Genomic DNA, 24,909 nt, shown 5'->3' with positions numbered 1-24,909 from the left:
TCATTCTTGGATCCTTGGGGACCAAGTTTAGCATTAAATATGTTTGCAACAGCAACTTCATAATCCACCAGTCAATTTATTCCACTGCCTAGTCATTCTCCTGCCTGTACAATTACTTAGCTGAAGAAACAGTAATAAACATACCTTAAAATTGTGATAGCACATTTACAGTTCACTTACCACTTCTATCAACACATATTTCATCACATTCGACCCGCGACCCGCTTAGCAACCCTGTAGGGGAGGCAAGAGACATTACTATGTCTGCTTCAAACAGTCATAGTTAAATCGCCCAACCAGGAATTGGAGAACTGAGATTAGAATCTAGGTTGCCACATTCTCCTTTCACCCAGTTATACATATTTTACAGTATGTATGTAAAAGTTCAGAAAAGGGTGTGTTTGTGTATAAAATCTGTTTTGTTATATTAGAACACAAAGACAATGTGTTGACTTTATCATTTCTCAGTTGTTTTTTTCTTTTTTCTGAATGGAATTCACATGGGCATTGTTTCATCTGCTTTTCGAACTTACTTTGACAATTATATTACCTAAATTCACATGGGTAGCCGAAGAGTGTTCTTGTACAATAGGGGCCATTCATTTTCATAGTCTCATTTATGACTCATGGATTTGTGTGGGCGTTAAGAGAAACATCTAAAGAAAGAGGAATGGGAAAAGATTTCTTTCTATATTTAAACATAAGTAATAGAAAGAGGCTGAGTTAAGTTATAAATAACAGTAAAGTGCAATGTTCTCTGGAAAATCCATGGCAATAGCATTACAGCTGCCTGAGAAATTCGACCAGTTAAAACTCTGGTTTGAGAGGGATTGGGTGGAGAGGGAGGTGGGAGGGGGGACCGGGATGGGGAATACATGTAAATCCATGGCTAATTCATTTCAATGTATGACAAAAACCACTGCAATGTTGTAAAGTAATTAGCCTCCAACTAATAAAAATAAATGAAAAAAAAAAAAAGCTCTGGTTTGGAAAACTGGTTTGTTGTAAAACAAACGCTTTTTTTATTGTTATTATTCCATCAGATCATTCTCCTGAAATATTCCAGGTTTACAAGTGTAATAGTTGGTTTTATACAGTCCAGCGATTCAAGATGTGTGGTTTTTAACATGTATCATGCATGAGGAAGAGTGACTTGGGATATCATTCGGTGAGTTACCCTGGGTGGAGGTGGAGTCTTGTTATTTTTGGCAGCAAGATGTGAAGACACATTTATTATTTCAAACACTAACCAATTATTGTATGACAAAGAAAATATTATTCGGTTCAAATTGCCATCATTATTATTCTTACACACATTGATACAAGCATTAAATAGCACACTCAAGATCAGAATCTGGAAACTTGGACAATATCCACAGCACTGATGTGATTTTGTTGGAGTACATCTCAAGACTGACTGACGTTAAAAGTAAGTTAGCTCGCTTTTGGACATTATCCAACTTGTTAGCAGAAGAAATCACCTAATCTGGGAAGGAAACGGTTCACAACTTTGCGTAAGTGCTTCAATCACCTTTCTTCGGCTCACAAGGAAATACTTGCTCACAGGAAAATGTTTCACACGCCTTTTATTCAGTTCCAACTTGCAGAGTCATCTAATGGTTTCAGAGCCAGAGATGGGAGGTGGCCATGCCAGTAAGAAACTCCTCTTATCTTTGAATATGTGCCTTTTTAGAACTGGACCCCAACGGCGAACTGTGTAACTGCATTCTAAATTGTTTTGTTTCCATTAGATATATTTAGCAAGACTTAGTATCCATTTGAAGACTCCACAAGAGTTATTCTAATAATCATGCGCAGTGTTCATAAAAAACTTCCACCCCTCTGTACAGATGTTCTGAAAATACTGTCAGGAAGGCATAAAAGGACAGGTGAAGTGGGACTATTCAAATGTGAATAAACTCCTTCCACTTTTGTTTTCTCTTCTTCAAGATTGATTTAGCTAGTCCAAGCTAAAGGAAAGCTAATTATTTTGTGTTTGAGTTAATGTGAGAGCTTGAAATGTTAAGCAACATCTGGGATATTTACCAACCTATTATTGAACATATACATGTGCATATATGTATGTATAGGTATACACGTCTCTGGAGTCTTCTCATATTCTGTCCAGTCACTCAGTCGTGTCCGCCTCCTTGTGACCCCATGGACTGCAGCACACCAGGCCTCCCTGTCCATCACCAACTCCTGGAGCTTGCTCAAACTCATGTCCATCGAGTCGGTGATGCCATCCAACCATCTTATCCTCTGTTGTCCCCTTCTCCTCCCACCTTCAATATTTCCAAGCATCAGGGTCTTTTCCAATGAGCTAGTTCTTCGCATCCGGTGGCCAAAGTATTGGAGTTTCAGCTTCAGCATCAGTCTTTCCAATGAATATTCAGGACTGATTTCCTTTAGGATGCACTGGTTGGATCTCCTTGCAGTCCAAGGGACTCTCAAGAGTCTCCTCCAACACCACAGTTCAAAAGCATCAATTCTTCGGTGCTCAGCTTTGTTTATAGTCCAACTCTCACCTCCATACATGACCACTGGAAAAACCATAGCCTTGACTAGACGGACCTTTGTTGGCAAAGTAATGTCTCTGCTTTTTAATATGCTGTCTATGTTGGTCATAGCTTTTCTTCCAAGGAGCAAGAGCCTTTTTATTTCATGACTGCAGTCACCATCTGTAGTGATTTTGGAGCCCAAAAAAATAAAATCTCTCACTGTTTCCATTATTTCCTCATCCACGAATTCTTTACCACTACACCACCTGGGAGGTGCTTCCACATACATAATTATATATTGTATATAACTGTACACACTTGGCTTTTATCCTGGGAAAATGGGTTATAGTGAGCAGGACTTCTATAGGGAAGTATTAGCACTGAACAAAATTGGCAAATATTACGGAAATATAAAGGATCAGAGCCACAACATGCAAGAAATCAGAGGTAAAAGTACACATGCATAAAAGAGCATGCTAATGTAAAAACCAGGTAACAGTGGAGATCAGAAAGCTGAGTAGTTAATTCATAGTTTAAAGGGAAGTCAGGCACTAAATGTTTGAAAGTCAGGGCAGGTAGGTATGATCTAAGACCCACAGGACTAAAGCAGGGGCTGCAAATCTAATTCTGAGGGAAGATCTTCTATACACTCCCAGGAAGATGTGGACTGGACTCTCCCACGCAAAGCCTGTGATCCTTTGACTGCTGAGTAGACTTAAGTAGACCTAAATGAATTTTGTTACCAGGATAAATTGGATTACACATATAATGGCTGTTTGCCTATGATTTCTTAAGCTCAGTTCTCTGTCTTAGCTAGTAGCAAATGGGCAAACTGAAACATGGCTAAGGACAGTTGATGTCTTTAAAGGTCAGGAGAAAAGCACCCCACCCCACACCTCAGAGGTGGAACCGAGAGCCTGTGTTGCAGGAGCCTGGGGAGGTTGCTATAGCAATATGATCACATAGCTGGAATCATTTGTGTACCTAACAGAATTTGAATTTCAAAGTCCACAGGAAGCACAATTAAAAGGACATTCTTTGGCTTGCTGCATGTTTATAAGGCAGCTACTTAATGGATCAGATTGCATGTGTCTAGCCACCCCTGAGAACCAGGGTAGGGAGAAAGCTGATATTACTGGCACCCTGGTGCTTGGTCGTTATAATAAGAAGGGGACCGGGGCTCCTAACACTGAGGATGAGGGGAAGATGAGGAAGCATTTACAGACACTGAGCTCGGCCTCTCTGTGTGGGCCATCGTGGGGTTTCCATCTGTCCCGGGGGCCTGCGGTCAGAGCAGGGCTCACCCTGCGGATTCCAGATGGAGAGCTGTTGAGCACAGAGGGAAGGGAGGCTTCGTCAGTGGCTCAGCGGGTAAAGACTCTGCTTGCAACGCAGGAGACACAGGAGACGCAGATTCGATCCCCAGGTTAGGAAGAGCCCCTGCAGGAGGGCATGGCAACCCACTCTGGTACTCTTGCCTGGAGAATCCCAAAGACAGAGGAGGCTGGCAGGCTATGGTCCATGGGGTTACAGAGTTGGACACAATTAAAGCCACTGAGCACACACATGCACAAGGGAAGGGAGGGGGTTTTCAGAGTTGAAAACGAATGGGAAAGGAGTCAGAGGGTGGAAGGTAGAACAAATCCAGCATGCAGAAATCCAAAACGCAGGTGAGGTTCCCAAATCCACCTTGTAGGATAGCTTACACATCAGATGAGAGGCAGGCAAAGGTCAGGACAGAGGCAAGCAGATGTGTCAGAATCACGGTTCTGAGATGGAGCACTTGGGTCTGATCCAAGGATTGTCTCATCTCATCTCTCTGTTTATTCCCTGCCAAAGACTATTGCCTCCACATGAAGAAAGAGCCATACTCCACCAGCAAGAATGGATTCTGACATGTATCTACAGGTCTTTTGTTGTTCAGTCACTAATTTAGGTCTGACTCTTTGCAACTGCATGGACTGCGGCACACCAGGCTTCCCTGTCCTTCACTATCTCCCGGAGTTTGCTCAAACTCATGTCTATTGAGTCAGTGATGCCATCCAACCATCTCATCCTCTGTCATCCCCTTCTCTTCCCGCCTTCAATCTTTCCTAGCATCAGGGTCTTTTCCAGTGAGTCAGTTCTTCACATCAGGTGGCCAAAGTACTGGAGCTTCAGCTTTAGCATCAGTCCTTCCAATGAATATTCAGGACTGATTTCCTCTAGGATGGACTGGTTTGATTCCTTGCTGTCCAAGGGACTCTCAAGAGTCTTCTCCAACACCACAGTTTGAAAGCATCAATTCTTCTGTGCTCAGCCTTCTATACAGTAAAACTCTCACATCTGTACCTGAGTACTGGAAAAACCATAGCCTTGATTAGACGGACCTTTGTTGGCAAAGTAATGTCTCTGCTTTTTATATGCTGTCTAGGTTTGTCATAGCTTTATTGATGTCAAAATATGACCGATGCCCAGGGATTAGCTTAAGACAAAAGGGGGGAAAAAGCATGTCTGCATCCATTTCTATCAGCATCCATAGGAATTGCAGCTAAAACAGACCTTGGAAATTTCCTTAACGAGTTCTTTTTTTTTTCCCAGATGTGCAGTGTTACAGGCTGCCCCTAGCTGCATGGAAGGGTGGGAAAGCAAATATTTAGATTTTCCAGTATTTATAGCAGGCCTGGGCAGGGGAAAAGCGCTTAGAATGGGTATTGGGCCGGGCAGTCCGTGAACTTGGGACGGCAAGTGTCGGCAAGTGCTCCATGGCGCCACCTCCGTGGCAGACTAACCAGCTGCTCATCAGACGAGCTTGGATGTGGCCTCAAGACTCTTCCCCACAGAGTTTTCCATTCAAATCCTATCAATTAGTCAGTTCTGGTTCATGAGATAAAGCCTATTTGTTCTTGATTATTTTCAGCATTTATGGTAACTCTGAGGTATGACAAGAAAGCTCTTTTTTTTTAATTTTTAATTTTTTTTTAATTTTTTTTTTCATTTATTTTTATTAGTTGGAGGCTAATTACTTTACAACATTGCAGTGGTTTTTGTCATACATTGAAATGAATTAGCCATGGATTTACATGTATTCCCCACCCCGGTCCCCCCTCCCACCTCCCTCTCCACCCGATCCCTCTGGGTCTTCCCAGTGCACCAGGCCCGAGCACTTGTCTCATGCATCCAACCTGGGCTGGTGATCTGTTTCACCCTAGATAATATACATGTTTCGATGCTGTTCTCTTGAAACATCCCACCCTCGCCTTCTCCCACAGAGTCCACCAGTCTGTTCTATACATCTGAGTCTCTTTTTCTGTTTTGCATATAGGGTTATCGTTACCATCTTTCTAAATTACATATATATGTGTTAGTATACTGTAATGGTCTTTATCTTTCTGGCTTACCTCGCTCTGTATAATGGGCTCCAGTTTCATCCATCTCATTAGAACTGATTCAAATGAATTCTTTTTAATGGCTGAGTAATATTCCATGGTGTATATGTACCACAGCTTCCTCATCCATTCGCCTGCTGATGGGCATCTAGGTTGCTTCCATGTCCTGGCTATTATAAACAGTGCTGCGATGAACATTGGGGTGCACGTGTCTCTTTCAGATCTGGTTTCCTCGGTGTGTATGCCCAGAAGTGGGATTGCTGGGTCATATGGCAGTTCTATTTCCAGCTTTTTAAGAAATCTCCACACTGTTTTCCATAGTGGCTGTACTAATTTACATTCCCACCAACAGTGTAAGAGAGTTCCCTTTTCTGCACACCCTCTCCAGCATTTATTGCTTGTAGACTTTTGGATAGAAGCCATCCTGACTGGCGTGTAATGGTACCTCATTGTGGTTTTGATTTGCATTTCTCTGATAGTGAGTGATGTTGAGCATCTTTTCATGTGTTTTTTTGCCATCTGTATGTCTTCCTTGGAGAAATGTCTGTTTAGTTCTTTGGCCCATAGGAGGTTGTCTTTGGAGGGAGGGCAGTATTCATGAGGATAAGCCATTTTTCCTCCTCACCCTAAAAGGCAAAGAGAGTGGGTACTGGTTCATTACCATTCCTTGAGGACTCCTGGTTAAACACTGAAGATAAGAAAGGAGGTCCCCCAAACACTTTGTCATAAAGTTTGGGTTTTACTTCAGAAGGAAAGACTTGATGGTCTTGTTCCCTGTTTGGCTGTTGGCTGGGCCACTGGGTCCCCAGCCTCCCCATATGAAACTGACTGGTGGTGTTTTGGGGTCTCCAAAGAGATCCAGTACCATAGTCCTTTGTGTCCTAACACAGAAAGAATTCCGCTGAAGGGAAAGTTATGGATAAGAGGTGATTTATTAAAATAGGACACTCATGAGGTTTACAAGCAGGTGGATGAGTAAGCCATGACCCCAAAACTTACGGGGCTATAGTTTTATAATCAAAGGAAAAGTGGAGAGGGGGAGAACAACTTCTTTGTCTTTCTTGCATAGACATCATGTTTCCATCATCAGCTTCCCTTCCAGGTTGAACAAGGGAGTGTTCTTGTCCCTATATGGTCAAGCTAGTTCCACAAATAATTGTTTTCTGTGTGTGCAGAGAGCACGTCCTAACTTACTGGGCTCAAAGGGCAGGATGTGGGTTTCATGCCACCATTGTTTTATTGTTGGGCGCATGTCTTGTGCTTTTGTCGTATGGTTTTGTTGCAAAGCAAGACTGCTTGGTTTTGCAGTTAAGCAAAACTGCTTTCTGGAGTAATCACTAACTTACAGGGGTCTCCCATATTTTTTTCTACTTACAATCCCCTAGCGGGATTAACTATTTAATCAGTTACTTTGTCCCTTCACTCTGTCCCTATCACAAATGCTTGCCAATGGGCAAAGAACACTGGGGAGAGGAAGCATGGTAGATGGAGTAGGGGTGGGATGTGGGGGGAGGGGGGCAGGGACAAGAAAGATCTGATCCAAGCCCTCGGGCCCAAGGTTCGGAGGCTAGGGAAGACAGAGGAAATTGGAGCTGCAGGGATACGGGAACGCTGAACTTGGAGTACAGTTTACAGTTGAGGAGCATGGGAGGAGGTGTGTCTCCCAAGAGCCACCAAAACCAGGGGTGGCTCAAGTGCCTTGGGAGTGCTGACAATGGAACTGGATCAACGGTAACAATTGGGAAAGGGGACCAAACCTTGATGCATGCGCTTGCTTAAGGAAACAGCTTCCCTCCCCTGCAGAGCTCAGGATTAAGAGGTAAGCTCTGAGGAGGGCAGACCACCCCACTCCCCTACTCCAGGCTCCTACAGCCACAGGTAACCCTGAACTCAGGAAAGGAGGAAAGATTTGAATCAAACATGAGGGTGGAGTTTTTTAATTAGCAGGGCTGAGTTTTAATAACTGGGTCATGTTATTTAAATTCCTGAAATGAGGTGGATTTACAGAGTTGGACTAAGATAACATGAAGGAAGCCCTTGGGCCAGAGCAGCAGGGCATAGATGGAGACAGATATTGGGAAAGTAATGCCATTTCATGAATGCACCTGCATGGGTTGATTAACCCATCACTGAACTGGTCACACACTTAACTGGCCTTGGGGTGCAGGGGCTGGATCTCAAAGCCATGGGCGCAGTGCTGCACTGACAGCTGGGTGCCCTTCAGCATATCCTGTGAAGTCTCCTAGTTCTCAACTCTCTGTTTGGAAAGTAGGCTGCTAAGATATCTTATGTCACGAAGTTATGAGACTTACATGAAATAATATCTGTATATACTCAAAAATTAAAAGAAGTTGCTCTTTGCTGTTCGCTTTAGCCCCAGGGTTGCTGCCTCCCGGCCTGATCCTGACTGCAAAGCTCCTCCCAGCTCCCGTGTCCCTGACTGCTAATGGCATCAGGGCCTTTCCTGCCTCGGCATTCTCCCAGACCCCCCTCCACTCCACGCTGGATTTGTTTGCCCTTCAGGCCCTCAGGAGCGACCACCAGACACCTCTTCTTTTTGTCTCAACAGCTTTTCGTCTTCCCCTTGAATATCCTGGGCCCCTAGTTAGCACTGCCACTCCAGGACCCGTCCACATCCCTTAGCGGCCCTCTGGGAGGGGCCACTGCAGACCCCTACCCAGGTCGCTGACTTCTCAGCCACGTTAGCCGGGAAAGTTCGGGCCAGGTCAGCACAGAGCTCTGCTAACAGACACTTTCATTTAACTGAGATGTAGGGACTTCCCCGGTGGTCCAGTGGTTGGGAATCCACCTTCCAAATAGGGGACTCGGTTTGATCCTTGATCAGGGAACTAAGATCCCACGTCCAACAGAGCAACTAAGTCCGAGTCCTACAACTTCTGAGCCCCTGTTTCTGCACACCACAGCGAAGATTCCTCGTGCCACCACTAAGACCGAAAACAGCCAAATAAGTAATTTTTTTTTTAAACCTGAAGTATAACTTATCTAGGACCTTCCTGGTGGCTCAGCCATAAAGAATCTGCCTGCAGTGCAGCAGATGTGGGTTTGATCCCTGGGTCAGGAAGAAGGGAATGGAATGGGAGAAGGGAAGGAAGGGAATGGCTACCCACTCCAGCCTAGAGAATCCCAAGGACAGTGGAGCCTGGCAGGCTAGAGTGCTTGGGGTTTGCAGAGAGCTGGACAGGACTTAGCGACAATAACAAAATAACTTATCTGCAGTCAGGGATACAGAACATACGTGTACAGCTTGATGGACCTTCACATAGGCCAATACGCATGTAACCACTATTTAGGTCAAGATTTCTTTTAAAATTACATCACCCAAAAAAACTTCCCCATGCTCCTTCCCAGCCAACAAACTCTTCCACCAAAGGTAACCAGCATTCTGACTTCGAACAACACCACAGTTGTGTTTTGACTGTTTGCAAACTTAAAAGCTGAGCACCAAAGAATTGATGCTTTTGAACTGTGGTGTTGGAGAAGACTCTTGAGAGTCCCTTGAACTGCATGGAGATCAAAGCAGTCCATCCTGAATATTCATTGGAAGGACTGATGCTGAAGCTGAAGCTCCAATAGTTTGGCCACCTGATGCAAAGAACTGACTCGTTGGAAAAGACCCTAATGCTGGGAAAGATTGGAGGCAGGAGGAGAAGGGGATGACAGAGGATGAGATGGTTTGATAGTATCATCGACTCAGTGGACACACGTTTGAGCAAGCTCTGGGAGTTGGCGATGAACAGGGAAGCCGTGGGATCACAAAGAGTCGGATACAACTGAGCAACTGAACTAAACTGATAGTGCTCAGAACCATAATGTATATCCCCTTTAGTATCCAACTTGTTTTACTCAGCATACTGTCTCTGAGTTTCATCCATGTTGTTGCATGTACCAGTGGTTTTTTTCCTTTTCCTTGCTGAGTAGTATTCCACTGCATGAATATACTACAATGTGTGTGTCCATTCACCTTGATGGCCATTTGAGTTGGTTTCCATTTGGGGGAAGTTATGAAAAAAACTGCTAAACACATTCATATAATGTGTTTTTTGTAAGCACATGGCACTCAGTTCTCTTGAGTAAATACCCAAGAGTGAAGTTAGTGGGTCCTGCAGTGGGCTTCCCAGGTGGTGCTAGTGGTAAAGAACCCGCCTGCCAATGCAAGAGACCTAAGAGACACAGATTCCATCCCTGGGTCGGGAAGATCTCCTGGAGTAGGAAATGGCAACCCACTCCAGTAGCTTTGCCTGGAGAATCCCATGGACAGAGGAGCCTGGCAAGCTACAGTCCATGGGGTCACACAGGACTGAAGTGGCTTAGCAAGCTCCACAGTAGCTGTGTGTTTAGCTTTAGCAGAAACAGGGGCATTTAATGAATGCCATTCATTCCCATACATAAATGAATGGAAGAATGACACTTTAGTACCACAGCTAGCTTTCATACGCTAACAGAGGAATCTATGAATTTGGGGTTAAAAGGAGTTTGTCCCAAATAAAACCTTTTAGACAGGGCTGTCAGTGGTTTCAGGGCAGAGCATGAGACTTTCAGGGGCAGGAAGGGAAAGAAACTCCATTGAGAGACCCCCAGGGAGAGGCAGGTGAGAGCCCAGTGAGATGGGGGCTGGGAGGCTTTTTCACACAGAACTGAGAGCAGGGGTCTGGCACAGACGTGTGACCTACACACATCTGTGCCCACAAAGAGAGCAGTGGAATATGCTTCCAGGGATTCTCCGTCATGTTTCCTAATTGGTTGCCTTCACCTTGGGAGTCTTTAGTCATAAAACATTTAGCCGCCCAAACATTATCAATTCAGCCCTATGGGTAATGGATCAGCCATATAACCCACAATGAGTGCAGCTGTCAGTCAAGGCCGCCCTGGAGAACACAGTGGGCCCAGAGTCCTGCCCCCTCCCTCGCCGTTTCTGCCGCCCCACCTTGTTGACACCCAGGGCCTCCCTGCTTTCTCCAAACACGGCAGGCCCTGGGCTCCCTCAGTGGCAGCTGCACTCAATCCAGCTCTCTCCCACGACCAGGAATACTGGGGTATTTTCTGAATTTCAACGGGGAACTGTGGGAGGGGGTAAAGGGATTGTGATTAATGGTGGAATTTCAGACGCTGGGCAGAGGGGGAGTTGAGGAAAGAGCAAAGGAGACATACCAGTCTCCCCGGATCTCACCTGCTTTACCTTTGCAGGTGATGAATCCTGTTGATAACACATCTCTGCACTTTACGGTTAGTCTGAAATTTAACCTGCCTCTCATGGCTCTTTTTAAAATTTAATTGATTATTTATCTTTAATTTTTAACCTTTTATTTTATATTGGAATATAGCTGAGTAACAATGTTGTGATGGTTTCAGGTAGACAACAGCGTGATTCAGTTATACAGATACATGTATCTATCTCTGAGCAACAAGACTGAAGTTTACAATTTCTGTGCCCCAGTTTCCTCTTCTGCAAAATGGGAATACTAATAATTCCTATCTCACAGGATTATTGTGAAGATTAAAGAATCTAACGTGTGCAAACATTAAAGAATCTAATGTGTGCATAATCTAGGATTATAAAGATGATGAACACTTGTAAAGTCTTCGTGTACTATGATTTAAGAATGTCACTTTTGAGTCAAACAAATTTAGGTTCAAATCCCAGAGGTACGACCTTGAGGAAGTTACTCAGCTTCTTTAAGCTTCCATCTCCTCATCTGTAAAATGGGATGATAACAAGTGCCTTCCGAAGAGAGTGGTTGTGAGACCAGAGTGCTCAGTGTGGCCCTGGCATTTAGGAAGCAGCCAGAAAGTAGACATAGTTGTGGCTGAAATCATTATTGTTACACAGACCCCAAAGATTCATTACCTTGAGACCTTGAAGAGATGGCAAAAGGCTCTTTTGGAAATGTGGAACTCACACTCTGTACTGATAACAGACTCACAAGAAAAAGTATAGACAATGGCCCATAAAAGAAACATGTGCATTTAATGTTGGTTCCCGTTTCCTCCCACGAAACAGCATCCTTAGCTGGGAGGGGCTGGGTGAGCCATCCCAGCTCTGGTCCTGGCCAGCCAGCATGCAGGGAGGGCGCCTGCTGCCCTTGTGCCAAGCCAGCTGTTGACATCCTGGTTCGGAGGCCAGGGGCTGAGTCTTAGTCGTTGCTCAAGCTCCTGGTCCTCCGTTCTGGCAAAAGGTTGGGTTTTACTTGTTGACAGGGGGTAAGGGGCCTCGGAAGAGCCACTTCGTGCAGATGGTATCAGCTCCATGGCCTGCTGGCACTCTCTGCTCTCTCCCAGGATACAGGCAACATGAGATGAGCTTCAAGGCCTACCTGGGAGAGGAGGTGGCGGTGGCCTTGAGTCTGTGTGGAAAACAAGCCCCCGTTTAAGCCCAACCAGACACTCCCTGTGACTCTCATCCCACGAAACAGCCCCTCAAGGTTGCTGGTCACTGCTCCTCCCTACTTAGCTACTTCATGCCTAAGATCTAGAACAGTAGAACCCCACCTGGTCCTCCTGCAGCATGCTGAAAGACACAGGAGAGTTAGGAGGCAGCTGGAGTTCACAGGTGAGATGACAGAGGCCAGAGGATGAGCTGTGCTCAGCGTCAGCCAGTGAGTAAGCAGAGGACCTGAGCCTCAAGTCATTTTTCTAAGTCTCAGGTTAATTCTCTTTTCTCCAGGCCCTGCCTGGCATGGCCCCTGCCGACCTCCACACACACAACTCATTTCCCACTGCCACCAACCCTGGCTCCCTTACTATTCCTCAGACAAACCAGCCCTTTCCTGCCCCTGGGCCTTTTCCCTCCATGTGTTCCCTCACCTTGGCACTTCAATGTCATTGGATCTCAGCATACAGGTCACCACCTCCAAGAAGCCTTCCCTGATCACTCTAAAGTAGCATTTACCAATCACTCCGCAGCTCATCCCCCAGCTCAATGCCTTCACATCCCTTAGCCCAGTCATCTTGGTTTGTTTTTGTCTCCCTCATTAAGGCAGTTTAGGGATTGTGTTCACTGCTGCCTCTCAGCACGACCCTCAGCCTGAAGAAGCTGAAACCCTTGCACGGAGCACTGAACCAATGTCCCTGCAGCTGTGCCCTCGCCTGGGCTGAGGAGTCCACAGGGCCGAAGACATGCTCACCCGGAGCCCACTACCTCCCCTTCTAGGGGGAGCACCCAGGAGCTGGGCATTCCCCGGGCACACAGCCCTACACCCACTTCCAGGGCCTGCATGAACCTCGTCTTCTCAAAGGCAGATCACATCCCGCCTGCAAGACTCGAGGCCTGAGGGTGGCCCAGGGACAGCGTGTGCAGTTGAGGCCCCCTCAAAACACTGGGCAGATGCAGCAGGATGGGGGGGAAACCGGGGCGTCCAGCTGAGACCTGGAGGGCTGGAATAGGAGGAGCTCTCCATGCCCCTGAGTTTCAATGCACAACTCCAAGGAGCCCTAGTACTTCATTTGAACCTGTTTGTAAGGGTGTATTATTGAATAGTTTCTTAGTTTGATTTATAACTCAGAATTTAGACATAGACTCTGTGGGTCTCCGATTACTCTTTCACCCAGAGCCTGACAAATATTAGGGTGGATCTGCCAGCATATAGCAGACAACAACTAAACATCAGCTAAATAAATGTGTGAGCAGACAAAGTTTAGGCCCACACACCAGGCCTTCTAGGGCTTCCCTGGCGGCTCAGCAGTAGAGAATCCAGCTGCCAATGAGGGAGCTGCAGATTTGACCCCTGGGTCAGGAAGATCCCCTAGAGAAATGACAACCCACTCCAGTCTTCTTGCCTGGAGAATCCCATGGACAGAGGAGCCTGGCGGGCTACAGTCCATGAGGTCAGAAGAGTCAGACACAACTGAGCAACTGAACAGCAAAAACCCCCCCAGAGCTCTACCGGGGCAGCCGGGGGCGGTCTCACAGAGTGAAACTGACCCTCTGAGTCAGTCTGGATACACACAGCCCAGAGCTAGAGCCACGATGCGGCAAATCAGAAGCCTGGGGGATGACTATAGGACAGAATCAGCCTCACTAATGAACTCCAGTTAGAACTGTAGCCAAGATAACCAGCCATTTGCTAAGGTGGCTAGAAGGCAGCTTTGAGCTTTCCTATGGATTTAAGTCCTCCGCTCTGCCTTCAACCATTGACCACATACGTGTTTAAAGCAAGGCATTAAGGTACCCTCTGGCATATGGCCAGCTCCATCCTATTTTTCTAGAAACTCGGAAGCTTGTGCATAAGCCCCAGGAAGATAATAAATTAACAAAAGAAGAAAAAAAGAGTTAATTCCATAAAATGCAGAAACTGCTAAGTCAACTCCTTTGAAAACATTTTAGAGACTTTAGGTCAAGAATTAATGGTCCGCTTACTTCAAAGGAATCAATTTATTTCTCCAGCATTCACTTTCAGAATCAATCATTTTGCGTCACCTAGAGGACTTAAGAAATTGAACTTGAGAGCGCATTACTGTAAAAACACTCATCAGTCTACGTATGACTTCCAGCTACTACAAGTCTTTTTCACATAAATCCCAAAGATAGCTGATTCCGTGTTGCTTTGCTCTAAAAGTAACAGCTAGTGATAATGTGGTGCTTCAGAGGCATTCTAAACAATGGGGAGCAAAGTGAAGGGCTTGTGGGGATCAATTCAGACCCACAGACATCTAGAGAGAACCTACACAGGCCAGGCATGTGCTAGGTGCTGGCAGGCGCATTCAGTATCATTGAACCGCGCGGGCAGTCAGTTCAGGAAATGCATATAGAAATACACATTTCCTTTTCCCTCTGCTGGCTGAGTTACTCCTGCAAGATGGGTTTGTTTTGAGTCCTGAATTATTTAAAGATTTATGCTGAAAATTTAGAGGGTAATAATTATGGACCAGTGTACCTTTGGTCACATTTGTTAGGTTTCTGCTATGTAAAAATAATCAATTTAACCTAAAGGCTGGTGCTAATGACCCAAACTGCAAGGCAGAGTTTGGGTGACCTTGGACAAGTCACTCCACCTCCCCAAGCTTCTGTTTGGATGGATGATCTGTAAGGCTGCCTCTAATGCTAAGAGTCTGGAAAACGTCATGTGAATCAGCACCACCTGTTTGGCCTCAGAAGCCAGACCCTCTGGATGAACAAGGGGGCATTTACCACTGGGCTTGTTGGCAGTTACACATCCAATGAACAATGCTGGAAGCAGATTAGTAAGTGCACCTCAGATAGAGAAAGCTTTAGCAATTCAAGCTTTTAAGCATCCTATTTACAGAGAAGTGGCTCTGGATTAAATAAACATTGAAATTACACACTCATCCCAAATTGGATTTCCACGCTGAGCGTCATTACAGGAGTGGAGGAGAGACAGCTGCAGCTCAAGGTTACCTGCCTTCCTTAACCTTCAGTGCTAACTGGATCAAGGTTAAATTCCCCTAAAGTGTTACTTGCTTCAGTTGTGTCCTCCTCTTTGTGCGACCCCAAGGACTGTAGCCTGCCAGGCTCCTCCGTCCATGGGATTCTCCAGGCAAGAACACTGGAGCAGGTCGCCATTTTCTCCTCCAGGGGATCTTCCCGACCCAGGGATCGAACCCAGGTCTCCCTCACTGCAGGCAGATTCTTTACCGCTGAGCCACTAGGGAAACCCAAATTCCCCCAAACCACCACATAATTCACACGGCATTTGACTGGATGCAGCGGGAAACCCGAGTGGGCCTACTGCTCATTGCAGGGGTGGGGGTGGAGGGTCCAGTGATCTCACCCCAAATTTTCACTGACTCCATATTCGACCTTGAGAAAAGCTCATTCTGTGACCACTAAGGACCCCTCTCTAACACTTTATACAAATCTATTGCTTATTTCTAATGAGAATCAGGTCGAAATGAATGCTCCCATCAACCTCTAGAGCAGCCAAGGCAGAAATGCAGCAGTGGTTCCAGAGCTTAGCTGCAGGTAGGAATCACTTCCAGGTAGGAGCCTGACAAGTCTCGATGTTGGGTCCCACCCAGGGACTCTGATTTAATTGGTCTGAGGGTAGCCTGGGCTTTAATCTTAGGAGCTCTCCCAGCATACCAGTAGTGCACATTCAGGTTGAGAACCCCTGCTCAGGGAGAAAGTCAAATGGGGTATACTACAGACATTGTGAGCCACCCCAAAGTCATTCATGCTCCATGCCTTGTCTTCTCATAAAAAAACTAGAGGATTTATCCAGCGGTCCACAGTTAAGACTCTATGCTTCCAAGCAGGTTCCATCCCTGGTTAGGGAACTAAGATCCCAAATTCCACAAAGTGCAACCAAAACGTAAAAATCAAACAAACAGACTGAAAAACTAGCAAGATAGAGCATTTTCCTCCCCAGACTGCTTTACAGCTAAGAAGCCCATGTGACCTAATTCTAACCAAGGAGATGAAAGTAGAATTGGCTGGGTGGAGAACCCAGGAAAGCTTCTGAAGGAAGACTGCTCTTCCAGCCTCTGGCCCTTTGCTTTTTTTTCATGTCTTACTGCTAGTGATATAGATGTGACAAATGGAGCTGCAGAAGCCATGTTACAATGAAGTGGACAAGAGCCAAATGCTAAACATAAAGGTGGCAGATCAGGAAGAGGGGAGGTGCCTGAATCCCCACCACACCCCGCCTCAGCCCCTGGCATCTACCGATGTACTTTCTGACTACTCTAGGTAACTCATGTAGGCTTTTCAGGTGTAGCTAGTGGTAAAGAACCCACCTGCCAATGCAAGAGATATGGATTCAATCTCTGGGTTGGGAAGATCCCCTGGAGGAGGGCACGGCAACCCATTCCAGTATTCATGCCTGGAGAACCCCCTGGACAGAGGAGCCTGGCAGGCTATGGTCCATGAGATTGCAAAGAGTCGGACACAACTGAAGCAACTTAGCACGCATGCACAGTATTTCATGTAAGGGGACTCAAACAGTACTTGTCTGTACCTATAGACTTTAACTCTTAAACCAAGAGAAGCTATGTGTTTTTATTGCTGTAGGAGACTCTTCAAAAGGTCTGCACTTTGACAGAACCATCTGGAGAATATCTACTTGATCAAGGTGATGGCTCTCGGAACATTGTGCTAATATGTAGCTACCCTCCTGACCCAGTCAGCCTCACCAGAGATGGCTAGGTTAAAGGCCTGGTGTGCCCAAGGGTATAAGGGTAGGAGGCTGAAAACAGAGTAGTGTAGAACAGGGCTCCAAGAAACCTCAGGAGCTTTATAAAGAGATGTGACCTCAGAGGATGTGGTCCTAGTAGTCATTTACAACTGACCCAAAAGTCTACATGGCTGGGGTGGGAGTGGGGCAATTATAGCTTCTCATACTGCCTTGACAGCCTCACCTCTCTAAATCTCTACCCACACTTGCACACTAACAGTGAAGAGACAAAATATTAACGTTCTTTATGTTACCAACACCTAGCAGACCATCTGCGTCTGCTAAAGACCCAGAGTAGAGAGTAGGTGCTCACTAAATGAAGGAACATGGGTCCTCATGGTCTGCTCACTCTCGGCTACATGTACGGACCTCCTTGACCCTTTCCTGTGTGGTAAGAATTTTAAGTTGTTCTAGTTACTAAAGGCAGTCCTACTGCCTTCCCCACCCTGGTGCTGGTGTTAAGAAAGAGAAATGGGAAAGCAGCAGGGGAAACTTAGGGGCTGAGGGAGGTGGCTTTTTGTTTGTAAGCATATGTCTGTCTGCTGATGGCAGTAGTTCAGTAAAGAGGGAGAGGCTAAGGATTCAGAAGAGAAAGAGGGACCAGGTCCTGAGAGGATGAAAGGGGCCTGAGTCAGGGCATGAGTGGAGGCTGACCTTGGAGAAGAGACAGAGCCCTTCCTCCACTGACACAGGAGCTCAGATGGGCCCTGTGTCAGTAGATGTGTAAGTCTGGCTTCCATTTTCCCTATGAAAGTAGAATGTGATACCCTCAGCTGCGAATAATAGTAAGATAAGAGTACAGAAGTTTAAGAAAGAGGAGCTGGAATGAACTCACCAGGACTCTCTTCTTCTTTTTCTATTTACTTCCATGGTTCAGCCTTGTTCGTGACCTGCTGGCAGGCTTTTGATGACTGGCATGATTATTGACTTCAGCCTCCTCGGCCTGGATTGTGAGAGCTGATCAATCTCTCCAGCTGTCTTAGTTGTCGAATCCCACTCACCCAGAGAATGGGCATGGAGTCACTGTCTCAGACTGAATCACAGTAAGTTCATTCAGTTTCTCCCCTGAACCTCGGCATCACCTGTTCCTACCCTTATCCTGACAATGGCAAGGGAAGACCAAGAGGTTATTCTGGGCTGCAAAAGGTAAAATTTGGGAAATTCAGTGAAGTAAAAATAAGACCACCCAGATCCTGAAAATAGTGAAACTGACAGAAGCAAATACAAATTCTGGGGTCTCTACACATCTTTTGGCAAAGCCTCCAGTGCTTCTATTGATATAAGATATATACACACATACATATATATATATATGTGTATGCATTTCCTTTGGCCACATTGTGTGGCATGTGAAATCTTAGTTCCACAACCAGGAATCAAACCCATGCCCCCTGCAGTGGAAGCACACAGAATTCCCTTTATAAGACTTATAGTAGAAACAATAATCTTAACATCCTAAGATTATTGTAACTTTATCTTAGTTCACCTCAGCCCATTCTACACATTGACATGACTGGAGATGTCCTACAATATGGGGGTGGGAGTGTAGGACGCTGGGAAGAAAGTAGGAGGAATGAGGAGTGAGGTTTTCCTTTAGGCCACATACAGTTCTCCAGGAATAGCCCATAGAACACTGCTGGGAATCTCACTCCAGGCAGGGAAGCAGAGACCTCTGCAAAGAGGGGGTGAGTGGGAACCTTGCACCATCTTTCTAGAACCAAGAGTGGGGAGGGGCCTGAATATCCATCTAGTCCTGGAGAACCACAATTCTTGGCTTTAAACATAACCCAGAGGAAAGGCCATGAGGCTCACAACCTGTGTGCAGAACTGACAGAAAACTCTGACCAGGATCGTTCAGGAAAACCCCATGCCTCTCTCCTGCTAATTCTATGTCCACTGTAATTCCCAGCCTCTTGTCACTTTTGTTTATGTTCCTCCAGGGGCGTCTTCACCCTCCAACTCCCCACAGTCAGAGCTTGTACATCTCAATGCAAATTTCAAACGTTTGACCACACTTCTTGTTCCATCAAAGTGACTAATACTCATAGCACTAGAAATTTGGAGTTTTCCTTGAAAGAAGGTCTTGTGATGCAGGCCTTTGAAAAACAGTGACTTTAACATTATGGAATTTTACCCACAAAGAAGACTGCTATTTATTGAGGAGTTAAGATTAATGAGTTGTCATGTTCTTATGATGGGAAAGGGGATAGATGATTTTACAATCCATATTCAGCCTTCTTCCATTAAAGTATAAAATCATATGCAAGAGCATCTGGATAACCTCAAAACAGTGGGTGGCCAGAGCATCGGAAAAAATTAAAATGAGGATGTTGGAATATAGGCCTGGGTCTGTTGGAAAAAAAATTGCCTGGGTGACTTGACATGATGGGAAACATCCTACTTCATTTGGTAGGGGAAATCCAGTGTTTCCACCCAGGATAGTGAGAGAGAATTCTAAGGAATTTAAGTTATTTAAAAAAAAAAAGAGGCGGGGCAGACTTCCCTGGCAGTCCATTGGTTACGACTCCTTGCTTCCAATAGAGGGGGCACAGGTTGGGTCCCTAGTCAGGGAACTAAGATCCCACATGCCCTATGGCACAGCCAAAAAATTAAAAAAGAAAGAAAGAAAGGGAAGGTGAAAGCAGAAAGAAAGCAGCCAAGGTGTTGTAACCCTAAACATATACACCCTTGGTCACAAGTTCCTCTATCACTGGGCATCTAACCAATCTTCCCTTGTACATACATTTATCTTTGTTCACCCTTGGCTTTCTAATGATTTCCAGTGGATTTGGGTTAGAACCCTAACAGGTTTTATCCAGTGGTCTTCAGTCAGGATCACAATGGAAGACAAGCCAAAAACCCCATTTGCTTTCACTCTGTTTGAAGTACCTCCACATCAGCCCAACTTTCCACTTACTCTACTGACTTTAGACTTCTGCACGATGAACATAAGAAAGAAAGTGATTCTGTTATCAAGCATCCTACATAGCTTTTGTATCATCCCCAAGATCTGAAATCACGTGCTGTCCCATTTGTGAGCTCATTAATCTCTGTTCTCCAGTGGGAACTGTACAATTACAAAGAACTGCTCAGTGGAGGTCTGTAATAGCTGTCCAATGGTAGCATCACCAACCACAGGCATACTCGCCTGGGCAGAATGGGATTACATATTAGGGGGCAGGGAGGGCAGGTAGCAGGGGGTTTGAGCTCATCAAAGTACAGGCTTGTTTAGAATTTATTGACGTGTTGTTAAATGTGTTGCAGCTTTGCCTAGTATGATGGCTGTTTATTTATTGATTTTTCAAAAAAGCTTTCAATATTGTGGTTTGTTTATCAGGGAGCTTTGAGCTGTTAAAAGTTGACCTCAAAATTGATGTAATTAACTGATTTTAGTTTTCTCCGTTTAATTGATGTTGAATTACAGACAAAAAAAATGTGTGGGGGTGGGTGTAATTTTCTAGTTAGTTGGATGTCGGTTTTGGGTTTTATAGCCTTCTAGTTACTCAACAATAACTTTCCAAATGTTAGCTCTGCTTTGATTATTAGCTTTATGATGATTACTTTGCCATTATGCCTAATCAACAGCTGTGCGGAAACTCATTTGAATCATATTTTTCCTGCTTAGAAATTAGCAGATGAAGGATAATTACTGCTGCATAGCTCCAGAGTTCTGATTGGCTGCTTCCTGTCTAACACTGTCAAAAAATGGAAACTTAAGTGTAAAACCCTCATTTTAACTTCCTAAATAAACGATAAGGTCTTGGCCTTTTTTTGAATCCAAAAGGCTGAGAAGGAGTTGCTCATTTCTCTACCCTGAGAACAATCATCTTCCAAATCAGGGTAACTTAATTAACTAGATTATTTCAACTAGATTAAAGGTGCTCTTTACAAGACATGCCTTAAGCAGTCACGGAGTCATGAAGCATGGCAACATTTTTTAATCTCCAGAATTCAAGCATTAGACTTCTTTCCACATATTTCCAGACACATCAGAAGTTTCAATGAGGCCAGGGCTGGAATGGCCTGGAGAGACCATCTAATCCTGGGTTTGCCTGTGGACCTGGGGGTATACACATACATGGACGTATTTCTGAGAAAGAGAGTCCAACCCTCTAGAGCTTCCCAAAGGGACCATGACTCCTAAGAAGTTTAAAAGCACGGAACAAACCTGGCTCTCTCACTTTACAGAGATGGAAACCAACAGGTCTCAGAGTCAGTGATGGCAGAAAAAGGGTAAAGAAGCAAGCTGGTACCTCCCAGCACCTCCTTGCCTCTAAGAAAATCTACCACTTCCCCCAGTCTGGCATCACCGTTGCTGTTGTTCAGTCACTAAGTCACGTGGGACTCCTTGCAACCCAGTGAACTGTAGCATGCCAGGCTCCCCTGTTCTCCACTATCTCCTGGAGTTTGCTCAGCTTCATGTCCATTGAGCCATGATGTCAGTGATGCTATCCAACCATCTCTGTTAGCACCCCCCAACTGAAGGCTCAGAACCCCCTCATGGCACCGCCCTCTGCTCTGACTATAAACTTGGGTGAGACTGTGATGTACAGTGAAACCCATTGGAGAAACAGGCCCTTCTGACCCAAAACAGTGACAATAGAAGGCAATAGACAGCTGGTTGCTTCCGTGCTACAACTGCTATTGCACACAGAATCTATGAGCCATGGCTCATTCCGAAAAGAAACAGCAAGGGTATAAACCATCGAGGACCAACCATGCAGTTAAGTGCTGGTCTTTAGATTTAAATGCTTTCATGACCCCAGACAATATCATGCTATTAATAACAACAAATAACAGCTTGAAAAACTGTTGAAAATGTACCCATATAACTTCATTGAATTTATTTAGGTTTCAGATGTTATTGATATTTGATTGTGAAGTGCTCTTACAAAATTGTAATCAACATGGAAAGAATGGTTAAAATCTTCATAGTCCAGGATGCTTTACATGAGGAAAATCTACAGAGCTGATACGCTTTAAAGTACTGGTATGCCAACTTTATGTATTAGAATCACGTGGAGAGCTTGATAAAACACAGAGTTTATCATCCTGGGCCCCATCCCGGAGGTTCTCAGTCAGTAGATGTGGAAAGGGGCCTAAGAACTTACAATTCTAAGTTCCCAATGAGCCTGATGCTGTTGGTCCAGGGACCACACTCTCAGAATCATGTGTCTAAAGTTCATTCTTCACAGACATGGAGAACAGACTTGTGGTTGCCAAGAGACGGCAGGGGGAAGGGGGAGGGATAGAGTGCGAGGTCGGGGTTAGCAGATGTAAGGAGGGAGAGGTCGGGGTTAGCAGATGTAAGCTATTACATAGGAACAGAAAGATGACAAGGTCTGACTGTATAGCACCATACAGAAAACTATATTCAGTATTCTGTGATAAACCAGAATGGAAAAGAATACATGAAAAAAATATATGAAAAAAAAATATATAGGGGCTTCCCAGGTGCCACTAGTGGTAAAGAACCAGCCTGCCAATGTAGAAGACTTAAGAGACGTGGGTTCGATGCCTGGATCGGATATATATGTACATATACACACATACATATATTTATTTATATATGTGTGTATGAGTGTGCTGTGTGTGCTAAGTTGCTTCAGTCATGTCCAACTCTTTGAACCCCATGGACTGTACCCTGCCAGGCTCCTCTGTCCTCTGTCCATGGGGATTCTCCAAGCAAGAATACTGAAATGGGTTGCCATGCCCTTCTTCAAGGAGTCTTCCCAACCCAGGGATCGAATCAGAGTCTCTTATGTCTCCTGCAGTGGTAGGCAGGTTCTTTACCACTAGCATCACCTTACATACAACTGAATCACTTTGTTACATGGCAGAAATGCACACAACATTGTAAATCAACTATGCTTCAAGAAAATAAATGAAGTTCATGTTTATTAACTGTTTCTAGTTTCATAGTACCACCTTCATACTTATCTATACCACAAACCTTCAAATTAAACCATTATGAAAGGCCTCCTGTCATCCAGTGACCATCCATCTGCCTTACATTTCATTATACGCACACCTGCCCCCGCCCCTTTCTCCACCCAGCACTGTGGACTCCTTCAGGGCAGGGGCAGGGGCATGGCAGGATTGCATTCCTGTTTGTGTCTCCCACAGCATCATAAAGCTTGTTGTCTTGATTTCTAATGGAAGAAAGTTCAAAATAAGGGGGGTGGTCTACAGGACTTTAAGTTCATTCTGGCCCTTGGATTTTATGAGTTGAGGCTATCTCTTGGATCTGGCCTTTGCTGTCATCTCTATGGCAGGTACCAGCTAGCTGATCACTAAACCCATTTCCTCCCATCAATCCAGTGCACATAGCTGGGTTGCATTTCCCAGCCTGTCTTGCAGTAAGACGTCACCATGCAACTAATTGCTAGTCAATGGATGTCTATTACCTCCAGGGCTGGCCCACAAGAACCACCCACCCACGCCACCCATCCACAATCTTCCAGTCCTTTCTCCTGCCGCTGCTGCTGCGTTGCTTCAGTCATGTCCGATTCTGTGCGACCGAACAGACAGCAGCCTACCAGGCTCCTCCATCCATGGGAATTTCCAGGCAAGAGTACTGGAGTGGGTTGCCATTGCCTTCTCCGCTCCTGCCACTGGCTTTAGGCAAATCAGCAGATAAAGCGATGATGAAGGACCCTAAGGTGAAAGGAACGTGGGTTCCCAAATTACCCTTTTAGTCCTATCATCATGTAAATGGCTTCCGTTGTCATAATAAGAAATTCTGCCACCAACCTGTCACCAACAGACAACGCTTACTAGTGTTGGGCTTCCCAGGTGGTAAAGAATCCACCTGCCAATGCAGGAGGAGGAAATGGCAACCCACTCCAGTATTCTTGGCTGGAAAATTCCATGGACGGAGGAGCCTGACTGAGCGCCTAAGCACACACACACCCTGTATCATACGCAGCCCGCACCCTGTGTGTGTGCTAAGTCATTGAAGGCGTGTCCTATTCTTTGCGACCCTGTGGACTGTAGCCCACCAGGCTCCCCTGTCCGTGGGATTCTCCAGGGTGAGAATACAGGAATGGGTTGTCATTTCCTTCTCCAGGGGAATCTTCCTGATCCAGGGATCGAACCTGGGTCTCTTATGTCTCCTGCGTTAGCAGGTGGGTTCTTTACCATTACAGGCAGCCCACATCCTAGGACTAAGGAGAGATAAGAACTATCTAAGTTAAGTACCTCTTTGTACACATAACTGTTCATGAGACGCCCCCAAAATGCTTACACATGCTGAACTTCTTCAGGAGAAGGGTGACAGAGTAGTCTGGCTGCAAGTCTCTCCTGACCTGAGAGGAAGGTTCAGGCTCCCTGGGGCCCTTGTTCTGACCATGGGAGGTTGGGAGGTTTACTCGCTGCTTGTGTAAAGAAGGCCTGAGGTGCTAGGGAGAGCCTGATTGGTCTGCACTCTGAAGGGCGTCACTGAGATTTTTAGAGATCCTTGCGAGGACGAGGAACTGAAGAGGAACTAATTATTTTGCAAGTGTGCTATCTCCAGGTGCTGCAGTGGACGTTTTACATGTCTTAAAACTTCATGTAACATCACTCTTATAAGGACAATGAGATTCAGACAAAGTGAGCCTTTTACTAAGTTCTTTGGACTCCAAAACCAAGGTTTTTTCTAGCAAGCTGTTTCTGCTTAATCGCTCAGTCCTGTCCATCTCTTTTGGACAGCCCTGGGATTTCCCAGGCAAGAATATTGGAGCGGGTTGCCGTTTCCTTCTCCAGGGGCTCTTTCTGACTCAGGAATTGAACCCACATCTCCTGCTTGGCAGGTAGATTCTTTACCACTGAGCCACCTGGGAAACCCCTTTTCTAAGGAGCTTCTACTAAAGCTCCTTACAGCAAGTGCAGACACAGCTAGAATATACTTTC

This window comes from Odocoileus virginianus, chromosome 4, assembly GCF_023699985.2.
Source record: "Odocoileus virginianus isolate 20LAN1187 ecotype Illinois chromosome 4, Ovbor_1.2, whole genome shotgun sequence".
Lineage (NCBI taxonomy): Eukaryota > Metazoa > Chordata > Mammalia > Artiodactyla > Cervidae > Odocoileus > Odocoileus virginianus.
This window is presented reverse-complemented; position numbering follows the sequence as displayed.